Consider the following 16,125-nt stretch of genomic DNA (forward strand, 5'->3'; position numbering starts at 1 on the left):
AAACAGCATGAAAAAGAGAAATTAAACAGATCTCTGAAAGACACTGCTGCAGTTCCCTGCTCTGGATAAGGCTTCTTTAATTATGATAGTTACCACCCTTGTTAGTTCCTTTAAATAGCACAAGGGAAAAAAAATCTGCTTTTTATTATTAACCATAACGTCTGAACAATTACACACCTTTTAATTCCTTAGAAGCTCTCTCTATGTGCTGCTTACAGATATTTAAAGCTGAAAAGAGATGCAATGGCAAATGTCCTGCTGACAGGGAAGAAGAAGGACGTATTTCTTAGTTACTCAGGATTGTCTCTCAAGTACCTCTTTGGTAACTTGGCTATGGCTTGTCTAAGGTGCAAGAATGATATCTCCACAGCAAAAACTTGTATAGGCAAGACAAGAAATAACTAGCTAGAAAAGTAACTTCAACAGAGGGCTGCATTTCTGGCCATATCCTGGTGTGCTGTGGGGACTGGGGCAAATCATCCAGAACAAGTCTGGACAGTTATTGCCTACTCAGGGATTGTTATTTGACAATGCCTTTGATTCTCCTCTTCCAATGCAACCTAAAAACGATGACATTTTCTAACACTCCCACCCCCTTCCCTCCATTTCTTGAACTAATGAGCAAATAAAGAAAGAAAATTAAAGAATAAAAAATGTAAGCAGTGATAGGGTGAAATCAATAAACTGTGGATTGCTAGCACTGAGTGCGCCTGAGTGATCTTCTGCATATTGCATGTTGAGTTAACTTGCAAGAGAAATATGTTCCCTCTTATTGTCCTGTGTCTCGTTGTGAAAAGGAAGCAGGGATTGCAAATTAAAATACCCTTGATTTAGGTTCTGAAGCGAGTGCCCAGGAGTTCTTCCTCTAATGCCACAAGCTCGAAATTGAACTGTCTGCAACATTACAATGTAATGAGACTATTTTATTGTTTTCAGTCTGTGACTCTTTTTGTCCTGTTCCCCCACACCCACAAAAAAGTCCACAAAAGAAGCTGTTATGAGCAGCATCAACAAAAGATGCTACTCTATATTAGCATAGGAGTCTGTTTTTTCAGACTCACTGATACAGGGCAGAAGGTGAAAGGTACATGAATAGCAATCTATGTGATACCATACAGCCTCCTGTAAGAACGCTGAAATATGCTATACTGAGGATTATTTAATGGGTCTAAGAGGAAGTCAGCCAGAAGTGCACAACTAATGACAGTGAACTATATTTATTGATACATTTTCATTACATGAGCTTTGCACAGATAATGAGAAGTCTCTCCATCACCAGTCCATGGAATGTGCTGCTCCTTAGAATGGTTCTTTTTCTTCCATTATCAAAGATTTTACTTGGGCTGAGGCTGGTGAGTAGCGATTTTCCCAAATCATGGAACAAGAGAGGAAAGGTGAAGGTCTCATCAGTTCCAAAGGAACCTATAAGAAAAGTTAGAGCAAAAATGAAAAAAAAAAACAACTCTTGCCAGATTATTAATTTTAGATGCAGGCAGCCAATTCAGGTGGAGCATGACTACTGTGGTGACAATGGAGCTAAGCTTGGGATACAGTAGTCCCAAAAATGAAAGACGATAAGGAAGTTTAAGCAACAGAAAAAACCTCACAGGAACAGAATACTTAGTATTTATACACAGTTGCAGTCCTTACTCTAGCAAATAGCAGTCAGCTTCTGCAGAGCTAGAAATGCTGTCCTCTTCTTCTGAACTCTGGGTATGACAAAGCAGAAAGTGAGGAATATCACAGACTGGTGTAATTGCTCAGATGGGAACCCACGTTTACACCTCCCTTGTTAAGATCTGCCAAACCAAATTAGTAAGTTGGGTTTTACCACTTGCAGCTGATGGAATTGTATGTTGCAGATTGCATATATGGTGCCTTTTTAATCATCAGCATGCTATTAGTAAGCGTGTGTAAAGCCCTTCCCAAATCTTTGTTTGTGAAGTCAAGCCATCACATCATATGGTGCTGATAGCGAGTTGTGAAATAGGCAGTATTTCTTTCCTGCTGTGTCAGAGAAACCTCTGCTTAAAGAAAGGAAGCTCATTCACACTGCATGTGAGACTGTTTTCTCAGCAAATAATGTCTACTTACTCTTTGCTTCTAAGCTCTCTCGTGTCAAAAATCACCATTTTGTCACAAAGGGGAACTGCAAAGAGCAGCTGAAGAAATTAAAGAATCTGTGTGCTGGATTTACTTACTTTTGCATAATAATAAGCTACTTTTTAATCTCTTGAGCTTCTTAAGGAAGTACTCTGGAGGGTCAGAAGAGAATAATTTAATTACCTCAGAGATTCACAAGAAATTAGGCTTCAGTGATGCCTAGAATTGGTTAAATTAATAAGGAACATGCTTCAGTCAGAATGTTTGACAGTTATACAGTGAAAATCTGGTGCTAGTGCATTTCCATTGGTTTCAGTAAGGTCCAGATTTAGCTCATGGTAGCTGGAAACACAAGATGATTAGTGAATGGGTTGATTCAGGCAACTGTTAGTCTCCTAGTAAGGGACAGAAAGAGGACATCTTTCTGAATGCTACAGACTTGATTTTTCTGAGATCAACTCCATCTACCAATATATATGTGGCTACAACCCTAACAGTCAAATGGAAACAATATAAAATACTAAATATAGTAGCATTTGAGTGAGTTTTTTCTTTTTTTTTTATATTTGGTTAGTTGGTTGGTTATTTTTTTGTTAGTTTTAAGGTTTAAAAATGATTTCTTATATCTTGGGAAATCTTATGTTCAAAAGGAAGGCTGCGGTGATACACAAAAGAAAAGACCGTGTGAGAGCATGAGAAAGAGCCAAATTCTGTTTTCAAAGCACAGAACAAACCTACTGCTATGAAATGAGTTTAGTCTGGATTTACACCAACATAATGTGGTCCAGAATGTAACCATTTGTTTTATCATAGGCCTAAAACCAGTTCACTTTGTTTTGACACCTTGTTTTGGCTGCAATTTTACATGCACACACTTGCACAGATGCAGAAACACTCTCTTCAATAGCCTTTCAGTCATGCCACAGAGCTGTATGGTCTCTCCTGGATAAGCTGTGTTAAATTAAAATTAAACATCACCAAGCTTTGTGCTCAGCCTCCCAGTGTGAATGCTCTGCTGCGGGTGTGCAGGGGGTTAATATCACAAATGTTCCACAGGAGGTTAGTGGGATTCAGTTTCAGCTAACATTTATTTTGCCAGCTCTTGTTCACTTTCATCTCTGCTTATGAACACTATTATCTTGTTTGTAATAATATATATAGATCACTGCAGCTGCGGTCTGCAAAATTCATCCATTTTTTGAACTTTGCAAAAAAAATTCTGCAAGTCTTTTATCACATTACTGAGCCCTGTGAATTCACCCACCTTCCCACCCTGGTCTCTTGTACAAATTGTAAGCAGGCATGGGGTTTGCAAACCTTTCATTGAGAACGGACTATCATGTTTCTAACGTAACCTCACACCCAGTGTGGTTTTGTCCTTTCCTTCAAGACTAATTGTGACCTGTTGTTTTTTAAAAAGGGCTACGTTACTTCATCTTCTTTGCTTTTTGTCCACTACTACTGTTAATTTCCTACTACAGGTATTACCTTTGGCACATGTATGACATGTAGCAGATCAGTATACTGTGCCTGAACTGTTCTGTAACCTGCTTAGCAGACTGCCAGTAATAATATTACTATCTAACTATTATATAGCACTTTTTCTATCTCACAGATACACAGCTTCCTGTCCTGGCATCGTTGGTGCTAATTATTGGTGGACACTGACAGGGCTATTAGCTTTTCCATTGATGTGATGTAAGTAAAGTAATATTTATACTTTAAAATCCAGTCAGCCTAAAGGTGGAGACAAGTCTTTTTAAAAAACCTGTACAGTATAGATACCTTGAAAAGTGAATGGAAAACTGTAGAGACAGGACCAGACTTGAATTTACACTAATATTTCCAGCAGAAAATCCTCTTGCTGTATGTTTTCTATGGTCTGATCCTATGGCTTTATTCTAGAAAGGCACACAAAGCAAACACTTGGCTGTAAGTTCTTAATGTTTACCTATCTTGCCATTACTATAGTACAGCTCACAATGGATCTATTATTCCAGAAATTGAATGGTGTGATACAATAATTGACTTCCTTACTAGTTTCCCAGTCTTCTTCCTCTTAAAGAATCAGAAGTCATTGAATGACTAGGTCACAGCTCTATTCTGCTTTTCTCATTTTGAGACAGAAAAAGACAGACTAACTTTCAAAGCCTCTACCGTAGGCTTTCAAGAAGGCAGAGAATAAAAGAAAGAATAGAAAAGGAAACGAAAAGGAAACAAAAGGAAATGAAATGGAGATTTAAGTAGTTTAGGCCTTGTACTCAGCAGTCCACAAGATCAAACTTACTCCTCTCCATGCAGTAACTGGTATCAATGCTCTTGCATTGTTCAAACAAGTTCCAGCATTTAGTGAGCTGTGATGCTGCCTTCTACCATGCTTCTGTACAGGTCGCCTCTCTGGTTACAACTGGAGTGTGCCTCCCAGAGCAGCTTTGCATTACTTTGACAAATCCAGACAGCACCTGTTCTTGAGGCTTAACAAAAGGTAGTAAAAGGAAGGAGACAGTAACCTCCTTCAGGCCTCTGCTGCTATCACTCTCCCTTTATATTTCATTTAGAGCAAAATGTGAACAAAGAAGGAGTGTTAGACATGCACACTGTAATGAAAATCCATGACTTGACCACGCATTCATAATTATTTTATAAATAAATGGCTTCTGGAGAGCCACATCTGTCTCTTCCCACAGAGTGTATGTCTTTCATTAATGTACTACAGGCCGAATGAAGCAGCCTGAGTGCTTTGCTTGCATCTTCCTCTTCCTCTCCATCATTGTCCATGGATAGGTTTTTGTGGTTCAGAGAGAGCTGCAAGCCCCACACGTCTCTGCAGGACTGATGGCTCGTCAATAACATTAGCCAGCATTATGGGCCTCATCGGTGTAGAACAGAATCAATAGGGCCAAGTAAAAAGTCTAATCAGTTGACAGGGCCATCTTCAGCAGGGCTTACGTTACAAGAAATGAGTTTTTTTAAAGAATCAGCATCAGCGTTGCTTATTCACCCCACACCAAGAAGCCTTGAAGAAGATTTATTGCTTCTTGTTTTCTTAGCAGTGCAAGATAAGCTGGTAAAAGCAAAATGATCATTCAGGTTAAAAGAATAATAAAGACCGGACTCTACAAACAATGCCCACATTTTCCTAAGAAGCTGAAAATAGTGCTGCAGTGTGGAAGGGAAGCTGTCTGTGCTAAGAAATGTGAATCATTTAAGCACCTGAATAGGGGGATTCATGCCCTTTGTCTTACTAGGTTGCATTCTGTTTTATCACCCTTTTTTCTTACTGAAGGGACAGATTCAGGACTCACTTCTACTTGTACAAATTGAAGTTACTTGTCTGAAAATAGTGCTGTTCCAGATTTCTATCAGCATAAGTGAAAGCAGACTTTGGAAGTCGTGCCCATGGCAATGTACACATCTTAAAACAAGTTTCTCACTGATGCATAGCTTTATCTATGTAGTAATTAAGGAGCTGTTTTACGGTCATCTCCCTTTCTCTTCCTCCTCACCCCTCTACATGCAGTTGCACAACACAAGAGCAACAGGGATGCAGCTATCAGATATTTCACTTTTATGAACTCTGCTGATCATCTGTTCTCATTTGTCCAGTCATCTGAAGGAAGCCCTGTTCAATCATGTGAGGGTAAAGCATTAGTGAAATCGTTAGTGCAGCATGGGCAGGCTAATAGGCCCATGCCTCAGCCATCTTTTTGCGGGTAACATACCACCTACATCAGAGATACTTCAGCAGCGTCATTTCCTGCATCTTGGTGGCAAGCAGCTGTTTGTGAATGGGAAAATGGAAATGTGAAGTATTCTCATCCCACGTTGTTAGAATGAAATAGCTGGGAAGTGCTCATTAAAAAAATATAATCTTGAAGCAGGTTAAATGCTTATCAAAATTAACAACAGAATCAGAGGACATTAAAGAACCTAATCCCAAAAGGGTCTTTGTATGCTAGACACGAGAACAGGAACAGGAATTTTGACTCAGACTTTTCTCCCATTGCTGGAAAAGACTCGATTCTTACAGACTAATCTGCAGCACTTATACATGAACTATAACAAACCTGGTGATCTCCTCCTGAGCAGTGGTAGACCTTCACTCTAAGTACAGGATTACCAGGTCTCTCAATACTGTCTCAGGCAGTGGGCAGTCACTCTGACAAATTTAATCTCATTTTCTCCCCCTTGGGCACATACAGGGATGCACATACTTCCTACAGATTTCGTTAAGGGAGAGGAATTGTTCTGGCTTTTTAATATTGGAATAATAACTCTGGGCTTCAGTCAAAACGGAGGCCTACAGCAGTGTGCACAGACAAGTTCTTCATCACTGAGAATCAATGTTATGTACACACCAGTACTGAACTTGTCCCTTAGTGGCACAGTTCACCGCCAAGTTTCCAGTAACACTGGCTGCCAAAAATGAGGCCCAGCAAAAAAAAAAAAACAAAAAAACAAAAGGGGGGGATGATGGAACCTGTGTGTTTTGTGATTGTCTTTTTTGTGGTCACATGAAGAAAAGCAAGGGCTTTTTTTTTTTTTTCTTCTTTTAATAAATCTAGATCCTGAACAGAAAGTTAGTTGTTTTTTTTTTTTCTGTGGGAATCCAGATGCAGAATATTAATAGTGTGTAACATTAATTTATATGCTTTATTAAAGCAAAAAGAAGAGTCAATTTCTATTAAGACTCCATCATTTATAGTGATGAAAGGGAATATTCTACCCTCAGAGTCTTAGGATCTTGTTATATAACATGTTCATTTGTGTTAACAAAAACTTTTACCCGTTTGAATTCACAAGGACTGAGAAGTTTCACCAGGAGCACAGGCTCTGTATAAATAAGCAGCACACAGCAAACATATTCTTCTAAAAGGATTATCACTTTGACAGCTATTCAGTAGGGGTGGCTTTTTTTGTCCCCGGGATTTCCCAGCTTGCCCTCTTAACTACACAGAAGGTAAATCTTTATAATACTTCACAGCTGCCTTTACTGGGACCTGACACTGAGCTTACTGGATGTGCTTTCCTGGTACAAAGCACCTTGTCAAGTTTCCTGCTCTGGATCCAGTGAACACAGCTGATGAGCTGACTTATTAAAAGGTATGAGGAAAGGATGTTCACTCCATTACTCTCTGAACTGCTGGATACGCACGGTGAAGCTGCAGAGCCAGTCAGTCCCTCAGAGCTTCCTCCCATGCATTCGTGCTGCATGCTAATGTTTAATAAGATATTGTTCTGATGGTGGTCACCATCAAATATTTTTATTTTTTTTAATTTTTATTTAATTCATTACATCCTTTGCTCAATCTGTGTTACCATGGTGTTTCCCCATCACTGCAGACCAAACTTGAGCCTTGCTGACCCTGAGCACACCAGCAAAGGTCCCAACAGTTTAAAGCTGAGGGTCTACCCAAGGTGATGGGAACAGTAAGGGCAGCATCATGCTTCCTGAGGAGCACACTGAGCCCTGAGAGCTGGATGGAGGCTAAAACTCAAGGTGGCTGAGTACAGGAGAGCTAGTGTGGCATAAGATGGTGAAGGAGATCAGAGGCAGGTGGACTGCAAGGGGATCTGAGGTGTCACACACCTTCATCTCTCCATACTGCACACCCCTGCGTTAGTTCCTGCTAAACAGGGGCAAAGCTGTGACCACAAACAGCTGAAAAAGGGACATCTGGGCCAGAGGCAGGGCCAAAGGAGGGTTAAACAGAGCTGGGTTTAACAAAAAAAAAAAACAATCTTTTTAAAGTAGAGGATGCAACTGTTGTTGCAGTCATGGTTCAGCAGGGCCAGCCTCAGCAATGTCATATACAGAGCATGTACCCATTACCTTCCCATCATTAAAAGAATAAGCTATTTTCTCAAGTAGTTCAGGTAAAAGCTGCAAATGCATTTCTTTTTCTAAATACCTCTCTGAATCAAAAGATATTTTGCAAGCAGCCTGTTTTAGAAAACTGCTGGTGTTTGGACTAGAGGAATACAATTAAAAGATGCAGTAAAAATTGACGAATCTCTGTATGGGGAGCTGAAAATACATTACAATCCCAATCAAAATATAAATAAAACCCCCAAATTAAATAAATCTTGCACAGTTATGGATTAAAATATGTTTGGCTTTAATGACTTAGCATACAGGCCTTGACTCCTGAAAGGGTTGCTGAGACCACATGGCTGGCACAGAGATGTATGTAATAATAAGCAAGTTGCCTGCTGCTGCAATACCATATAGGGGTGATGAGAGAATAGGGACCAGCATTTTGCTGGGTTTCTGGTCACTAGTTAGCCCTCCTTCATGGGCCCTACTCTCTCTGCAAAGCTTTTGAGGTAGAGCTTCAGTAACAGCAAGCAATGTCAATAATGAACTCAATAATGAGTGGAAAAGAAACCCAATGTAATAACAACAAAACCTCTGGGGGAACATTAGCAGCAATTGCTGTCATCCAGTGTTGGGAAAATGCTGGTCTTTCCTGATGGTAGCCTATCATACAGTGCCTGTAACAGGATGCTGGGCTTGGGGAGCTGTAAGGTGGAAAACGCTGAAAGGGTCAGGCTTGCTGGACAGCAATGTGCTCCTCCACCACAGCTCAGCAGAGCAGGATTTTGGTAGCATGCAGTCAGATGGCATAACAAGCATTTCCCTAAGAAACTAGACTAGAAAAACACAGCAGTCTACTTTTTCAGACTTTCCTGTTCTCTGCTTCTCTTACTTACTTTGAAAGTTGCAGTATCTTAAAATAATCTTTACAGTACATCTAGGAATTTATGTGTTATGCTTTCTGTGAACAATGTTCGGTTTTGGTTTTGTTGGGGATTTATTCTTTTTTTTTTAAAAAAAAGCCTCCTGATTTAAAATTCAGCATATGAGTATCATTTTTTTTTTTTTCCCTCTTCAGCAACTGTTTTCTGGAAGATCTGAAACTGATTATAGTGGGATTGTGATTACTTAATGGCTTGACTAAAACTATTTCACAAGTCAGCTCTGTTTTATGTGTTACTTCAAATTAAGAAGTTTTCTCATCTTCTGTTTTATAGAAAAGCCTATTCCAAAAAGCAAAAGTTTGATGTGTCCAGAAATTCCTCCTTGAAAACTTGCCTTAACATGACACATGACTGTATTTTGCAAGCTGTTTACTTACTCATTATGTTTGTTTTATTAGAAGTAGTTGACCCTTTGATCTTGGTGAATTAACACTTCTACTGATCCAGAGGCTGTGATTCTAACCCTCACGTTTGTTGACATTGTTTTTTCATGCCCTGGAATTTGTATTCATGCAAATTCTTGCTATAGCTTATTCATTTCTAAAACATTCTCTGAATTTATTCCCTGACAAATGCTTTGTGACGTAACAGCTTTCTCTGGCTTTTCTGTATGGCTTACCTCTTGGAGCTTGCCATAGAGTAACACAAGATTCACGTGAATTTTGGCAATTTACTATCTCTTAGAGATGTCTGCTTTAGGGTCTTAGACATTGCAGGAGGGTGAGGGGGGAAGTATCTGCAAAGCCTTTACTGGGCTGTGACCAGCTTAAGGAAAACACAGAGTTTTCAGGATAGATCTTACTGGATTTGTAGAAAAACTTGAAACATGGCACATCTCTTGACCTGAATTCTTGTAAGTCAATATGCAATGCATATATACCAAAATGAAATTCTCTAGTTGCAGTTTACTTTTCATTCATGTAGCATATAATACTGGAATCAGTGGACACTGACTGCTGTAATACGTCAAGGGTTTGACCTTTGCTTTTCTGACCTTAATTACAAGGCCAGGTCTAGGATATAGAGTCCAGTTTCCAACCAGCTTCCAGGCATGTCAAACTCTGATTAGAGCCTTCCTTCACCAGACTGGGTTGAATATACCCTGGTCAAAATGGAGCTCTGTGAGTGTAAAGTTACGTGAACAGACGCCAGAGGCCATGGGAGCAGGACAGAAAATTTTACACAGCAGCTGTGATGTTTTACAACTTGTAAAATAACCCAGGAGCTAGGAAATAGTTTTCTAAAATCCAAATTTCAAATTTTGTCTTTTCTCAAGGCTTAGAAGATATTCCAAACAACCAGTGTATGTGATACCTCTCATCCCCTTTCCCAGATCATTGAGAAAGGTATATTATTATCCATCCCCAGTAAGGAGTATGAGAATATTGGTCTGAAGTATATTCCAGTATACACCTCCTGTGAAGCACTTACGACAAAACTTCCAGAGGAATACAGTCTTTGTGTAAGTCCTTTGTATTTTAATTCTAAAATTTTACATAATTTTGTTGCTGCAAAATTCTTTATTTGAAAATGAACATAGACACAAAAGGAAAAGGAAAATTAGAATTGTAGGGCACAAAAATGTGAGGTTGTGATGGTGCTTTGAATTGTTAATGTCACTTATATACAAAAGTCTTGAAAGACTGAAGCTCTCTAAAAATCTGTAGGTAGCATAACAATTTCAAATAACTTCATACAGCACATGCTGAGAGCTCTCATAGCCTCCACACTCAACTGCTTATAGATTTTTTTCTTCAAACATTCCAATAATGTGAAGCCACTTTCAGCAATGTGCAGTGTCTGTCATAATTATTGTAGCACTTCAGATTTCTCTGTGAGTTCTGGCATATGGGAAAAAATTCAAACTCTGTTACGGAGGATCAAACTACATTGGAACAATCAAATGCTTTAACCAAGAAAACTTAAAGTGAACTTAAAATTAAACAAGACAAAGATAAAAGAGGCAGCTGCATAAAAGTATCATATTGGAGAGAAAGTATTTCATATAACGAGGCCAAATAAATGGCTGGTAAGAAGCACAAATTACCATCAGATATGGTAAGAGAATAGATAATATTTTAAGACATGGGAGAATGAGTTGGCAAGGTGAACGCATTTACTGTGGTACAGATGGGAATACCAACAGGCCTTGAATTTATCCTTGTAACAGTTTGCTTACTTAGTTAAACGCTACTGGCCATAGATGAAACAAGATGGTGAGGAGGTCCAGCCCTTGCTTTTGCATCTACCTAGTTCTCATTTTGACCTTTTCTACTGATATTGGAGGGCTGATACAGAATGTCTCTGCTCCAGCATTTGAACATGTTTCTCTTTTCTAGCATAAGATTATATATAGATATTTGTTCTTGTTAGCATACACAGCTCTTCTCTTTTTCTGCTGTTTATACTTTGCTCCATTGTCACATATTTATGTGGCACAATCATGCCCCATTTCAGCTCTCAGTTACTTGGCTATGGAAACCAAACTATCTTAAGCTACGATCATAAAAATGTCTATTACCTTCTCTGGAAGCATGGGCAGCCTTTATTTGAACTTGTCTGTCTTGTCCATGGGCAATTGAACTATATGCAGTTCTTTAAATGAAGGCTGCATTGGATCTGAGGAAGTAGCACTGGTGCTGTCCAGACTCCTATGGAAATGAATAATCTGATAAATTCTGGAATCACATTTGATCTTGAAAACCTCTTTACTTCATCAGAAAATACCTTAATGTTTTTCCTTGGTCCTATCTTATTTACCAAGTGAAAGAGAATTGTAGTTTTCCCTTTAATTTTATGAAGTCTGAGTCAGCTTGACCACTGGCAAATCTTGCCCCGTTTCTAAGACTTCTAAGACATGCATTTTTGGGGTGGCAAATTTTGCTCTTCTTTATAAATTGCTTCTAGGCTTTTTTTTTTTTTTTTTCTTACTGATAGCATCCCCTTTGACACAACCTTTCATACTGGTAAGTGATATTTTCCCTAGGTACTGCTACAGTGATTAGGAGTCGAGCTAGAAATGGGGATCTGCATCCCACATCAGCAGCACACTGCTCTGAAGAACTTGTCATGAGAAAGCAATCCTAAGCAGTACAGGAAACTTTGAAAGGGTGATTTGATGACTGCTATGTGGCAAAATGCTCAGAAATATTGAAGCTTCTCAGCAAGCCAGCATCTGGGACTAGTGCTGCACTGGGATTCATTTCCAGTTCAATGGCATTACTTTCACGGTGTATTTTTCTAACCTCTGTGTTGGTCATTGTGGGAAACACTTCACTTTGGAAGGAGGATCATAGGAGCAGCAGCATATTGCTGCGAGATTTGGATCTAGCTGAAACACCAGACCAACAGAGGGGCTATAATAGGATTTTATTCTTTTTTTTTTTTAGCTAATGGCTGGAAATTGTCACCTGAAAGCAGGGCTGTGCTGGGCAATGAGGTCCTACAGAAACCGCAGCATACATGAAGCACCTCTACTGTGGCTCTGCCATGACAGACAGGACTGTAAGCAGCAATGCTTATTTGGTCTGATTGTCATTTTGTGTTCTTTACAGAGAGGCTTCAGCTAAAGGTCACGAGAGAGCCACTGTGTATTTTTTCTTCAAACAAAATCAATTGAAGGACCTAGAACACAATAAGTTATGTTGCAGGGCTGCACTTGCATGTATTCCCATTGGAGACCTATCAATGTGAACTAGCACTGTTGGGAAATCTCTCCAGCTACCCCAGCTAATCAATATCTGTTCATTATACTGTCTCTGATGAATACGGGTAAGCAGGAGTCAGGTGACTTAAAAATAACTGCACCTCATGTAAGATCAATAGAGGGTGTGTTTTTTCTGCAGTATTACTTCAGGCAAACTAATGTACTTTTTATCGCACTCTCTTCTTACCACCCCTTGCTCATTGCTGGTGTATCAACATCACTGTAGGAGTGGCTTTATTAAATTAGTAGCACTTAATCTACTGTCATACTGTCAACTTGCAGGGGGTGAATAAGCAGACAGCAAGTTTTCAAGTGGCCTAGTGTGCTTCGACTGGCTCTCACCCAGGCAGTTACCTCAGACCTGTGCCAAAAGAAGCCTTTCTGGGTGCTTGCTAGTATCTCTACACTGAGTATGAAAACCCTCTGCAAAAATAAAATTGTTTTAGGGAAATTCATGCCAATTACAGATGTGTTATAACAGATGAAAAGATTGTAATTATGCTTGGCTTCCATGCAGAACTACATTAACACATCTATGACATTTAATAACATGGGAGGATAACCACATGCCTCAACAGAGGTTGGCTTTCCCAAAAGTTGCTTGACTTTTTCTTTTCCTTCCCTCTTTTTCCCACCCACCAAAATTAAGAAGTTTGCGTGCTTGCAGCATTTTGGAAGAAACAAAGAAAAGTAAAAAAAAAAAAAAAAAAAAAAAAAAGAAAGGGAAAGGGAAAAAAAGAAGACAAAAAAGATATAGAAGGGAAAGGAAAAGCGTATGTAAGGTGAGAAAGAGAGGAAGGGAAGGGAAGGAAGAGGAGGGAAGGGAAGGGTGGCATATAAAAAAATGACATGAAGCTAACAACTGCAAGTCAGTAACAGATTAAAGGCATTTGGCTTCCTATTGGGCTGTTTATGGCAGACTGATGGAAACCAGGCAAACTGAAAAAGCACTCTCACAAGCCTTTAGTGGACCTATGGCAGACATCCTATATCTATATGCTTATGGCTCTCAGCATATAGACTGAATTAAATTGGGGAAGAAGCTGGATTAGAAAATGAAGCCCTGTTTTTAGAGCTGACGTTTTGTGCAAAAACTGGCTTAAGGTCATGCTGGGAGGGCTGCAAAAGAATAGACCTGGTGACAACTTAGCAAAGTACTAAGTCCACTAGAATATGTACTATGTGCCAACCAGCCAACCACTTTCCTCAGGCTTACAGTTCAGAGTACTTAGCAAATGCTAGTTAATTGTCCTTCACATTCATATCTTTCCCTAACCCCATGTCCACATTTAGCTGGTGAATACATTTGCCTCTGTTCTGCTGATAAGAAAATGTGAGGCAACAAAAAGTTTATTGACTCTTGCCAGACACTGAGTAGGCTGTTTCCAGTCCAGCTAACCTGTTAGAGAAGGGCTCATTTGCAAGCAGATATCCATTCCCATTGGATTAAACAAGACCGTACATGTGCTGAAAGTTCAGCACATACCCTCATATTTTGAGTCATCATAGCCCTGGTGCTCAGCACCTTGCAGCACTTAACAAGCTGAGTTGTCTTTTGCTCTTCTATTGTAGAATGAATTAACATGAATCATATTCCAAGACATTGACTCAGTTATGCTTGTAGTGTTGCCTTTTTGTCCCCATGAGCACGGTGCCATGCACAAAAATATCCCATTACAAGACAATTCTTGATTTGTTTGTTTTCTTTATTGGTAAGAAGTGCAGTATGTAGAAAATAACTAGCCCTGTAAGAGCTCAGACTGAACCAAAATCATTTACCCCAGAAGAATCCTGCTTACATTTTGCCAGCTTCTACAGCTGTCCCTTCGAACTGAGATTTCTCAAAAAAGAAAGTATTCTGTCCTGCAAATGGGACTTCACAACATCTCCCCACACCATACCCTCTTCTTGCCAGTAAGCAGCACAAAGCAAATCACAAGAATTCAAAGGTGAATCCTCTGGTGGTTAGATGTTTATGTTACCAAGCAAACGTTAGTGGAGAGACACATTGAACAGTTTCAAAGCATAAGAAAATTCTTACTCAGACACTGAGATTAATGAGCTGTGTGCCCCTGCTTTGGAAAGCAAAATGGGGACTGACCTGTGCTAGGATACCAAGTTAGAGTTTAGTGTCCTTGAACCTTTCACTTCAGTTTCTTCACCTGTCAGACATACAAAAGTGTGAGCAATGTCCATCTTAAAAGGTTTTTGCAGACACTCAGGTGACTAACTTAGTAAGACTGTAGGACTCTAGAGATGCCAAACTAATGATGACAGTTCTGAGAAAACGTGCACAAGTCAGGGAAAGAAATCATATCTCCCCAAAAAAGCTTTTATCTCTTCAATTTCTGGCAAATACGCAAATCTTTCAAACGCAGTATGCAGCTCTCAAACTACAAGAGGCCTTGTGCAGGCTTTGCAGGTGAAGCATCTTTCCACGACCATAAACCTTTCCATGAAAAGTTTTTTTCAAATCTGTAAAAACTGAAGAAATGTAAGACAAAGAGACAGAAATGTCAGTGACTGATAAATCTTTAATATAAAAATTGTACAAGAATTTTGATACAAATTACAAGAGGTATTTGGACAAAGTATGAGTAAAACTCCATTTATATCCCCAAAACCTTATGCATTTTATGCAAAAGACATACTGTAGGACAGTTATAGTACAGAAAAGACAAGAAAAGAAATGTCAAATTAAAAACAGGACTTTTAATTCCCTCAGACTACTAATGGAAATACCTTGTTTAGTTTTCATACAGTATTTATGAAGCTACCAATGTCACGATTATTAGACCAACATGATGCAGTTTTTCATATCCCCTTGTACAGCTATATTCCATAGTGCATGCTTTGGTTCTGCAGGCAGGACAACAGAGCATTCACGTTCTGCTCACATTGAGAACAAACAGTGAAAATGAGAAGCCTCACCTATTCCAAACAGAGAAGGGCCTTTGTAAAACCGTCTGACAGGCCCCAACTCCACACTTCCCCATGCCTGGGAGCGGGTACCCCAGGACACATCTTGACAAAGTCCATTGGAACAAGCTTGGCTTCGTGAGCCAACAGCGAGCTCGCCGTTCTCTGCGCAGCAGCCCTCTCACGGCAGCCGATGCATCACTGAGCGTCACGGAGAGAAGTTGCATCCGGGCTGTGAGAGCCCTCCCATGCCCACTGAGAAGGGGGTTTCCAGTCTTTTTGCCTCTGTGACTGAGCCCACTGCCATGCCCCTCAGACTCCCCAAAACATGAAGGTTCAAATCCAGTTTATCTTGGCTTACATATCTGCATGAACCCCCAGTCAGGTTCCCATCTTTCCAGTTCAGGAGAACTGAAACCAGCAGGTGGCTACATAGGAAATCACCATGTTTTACCTTTTCCACCAAAACTGTGCCAGCGAGCAAGAGCCTTCAGCAGAACAAAAGATCTCTAAACCCTTTCGGCCACAGGTGTAAGCCCACTACAGTGAGATACTCATAGGTACAAACAGGTGACAGTGAGCTGCTTGCAGTAAGTAAAAGTGTGTGGACCTTCACCCAGGGTAAATTTTGAATG

The 16,125-nt window shown here is 39.8% G+C and overlaps 1 long non-coding RNA gene across 1 annotated transcript; it reads right to left on the reverse strand.

Annotated features, from left to right (window-relative positions):
• Window positions 1–1,203: 1,203 nt before the first annotated feature.
• LOC115947457 (uncharacterized) lies at window positions 1,204–1,802 on the reverse strand. Its single transcript, XR_004081387.1, has 2 exons — window positions 1,651–1,802; window positions 1,204–1,422 (listed from the first exon to the last, which is right to left on the reverse strand). It is a non-coding gene; the product is annotated as an uncharacterized lncRNA (long non-coding RNA).
• Between the last annotated feature and the right edge of the window lie 14,323 nt (window positions 1,803–16,125).

The sequence above is a fragment of the Melopsittacus undulatus genome, chromosome Z (genome assembly GCF_012275295.1).
Source record: "Melopsittacus undulatus isolate bMelUnd1 chromosome Z, bMelUnd1.mat.Z, whole genome shotgun sequence".
Taxonomy (NCBI): domain Eukaryota; kingdom Metazoa; phylum Chordata; class Aves; order Psittaciformes; family Psittaculidae; genus Melopsittacus; species Melopsittacus undulatus.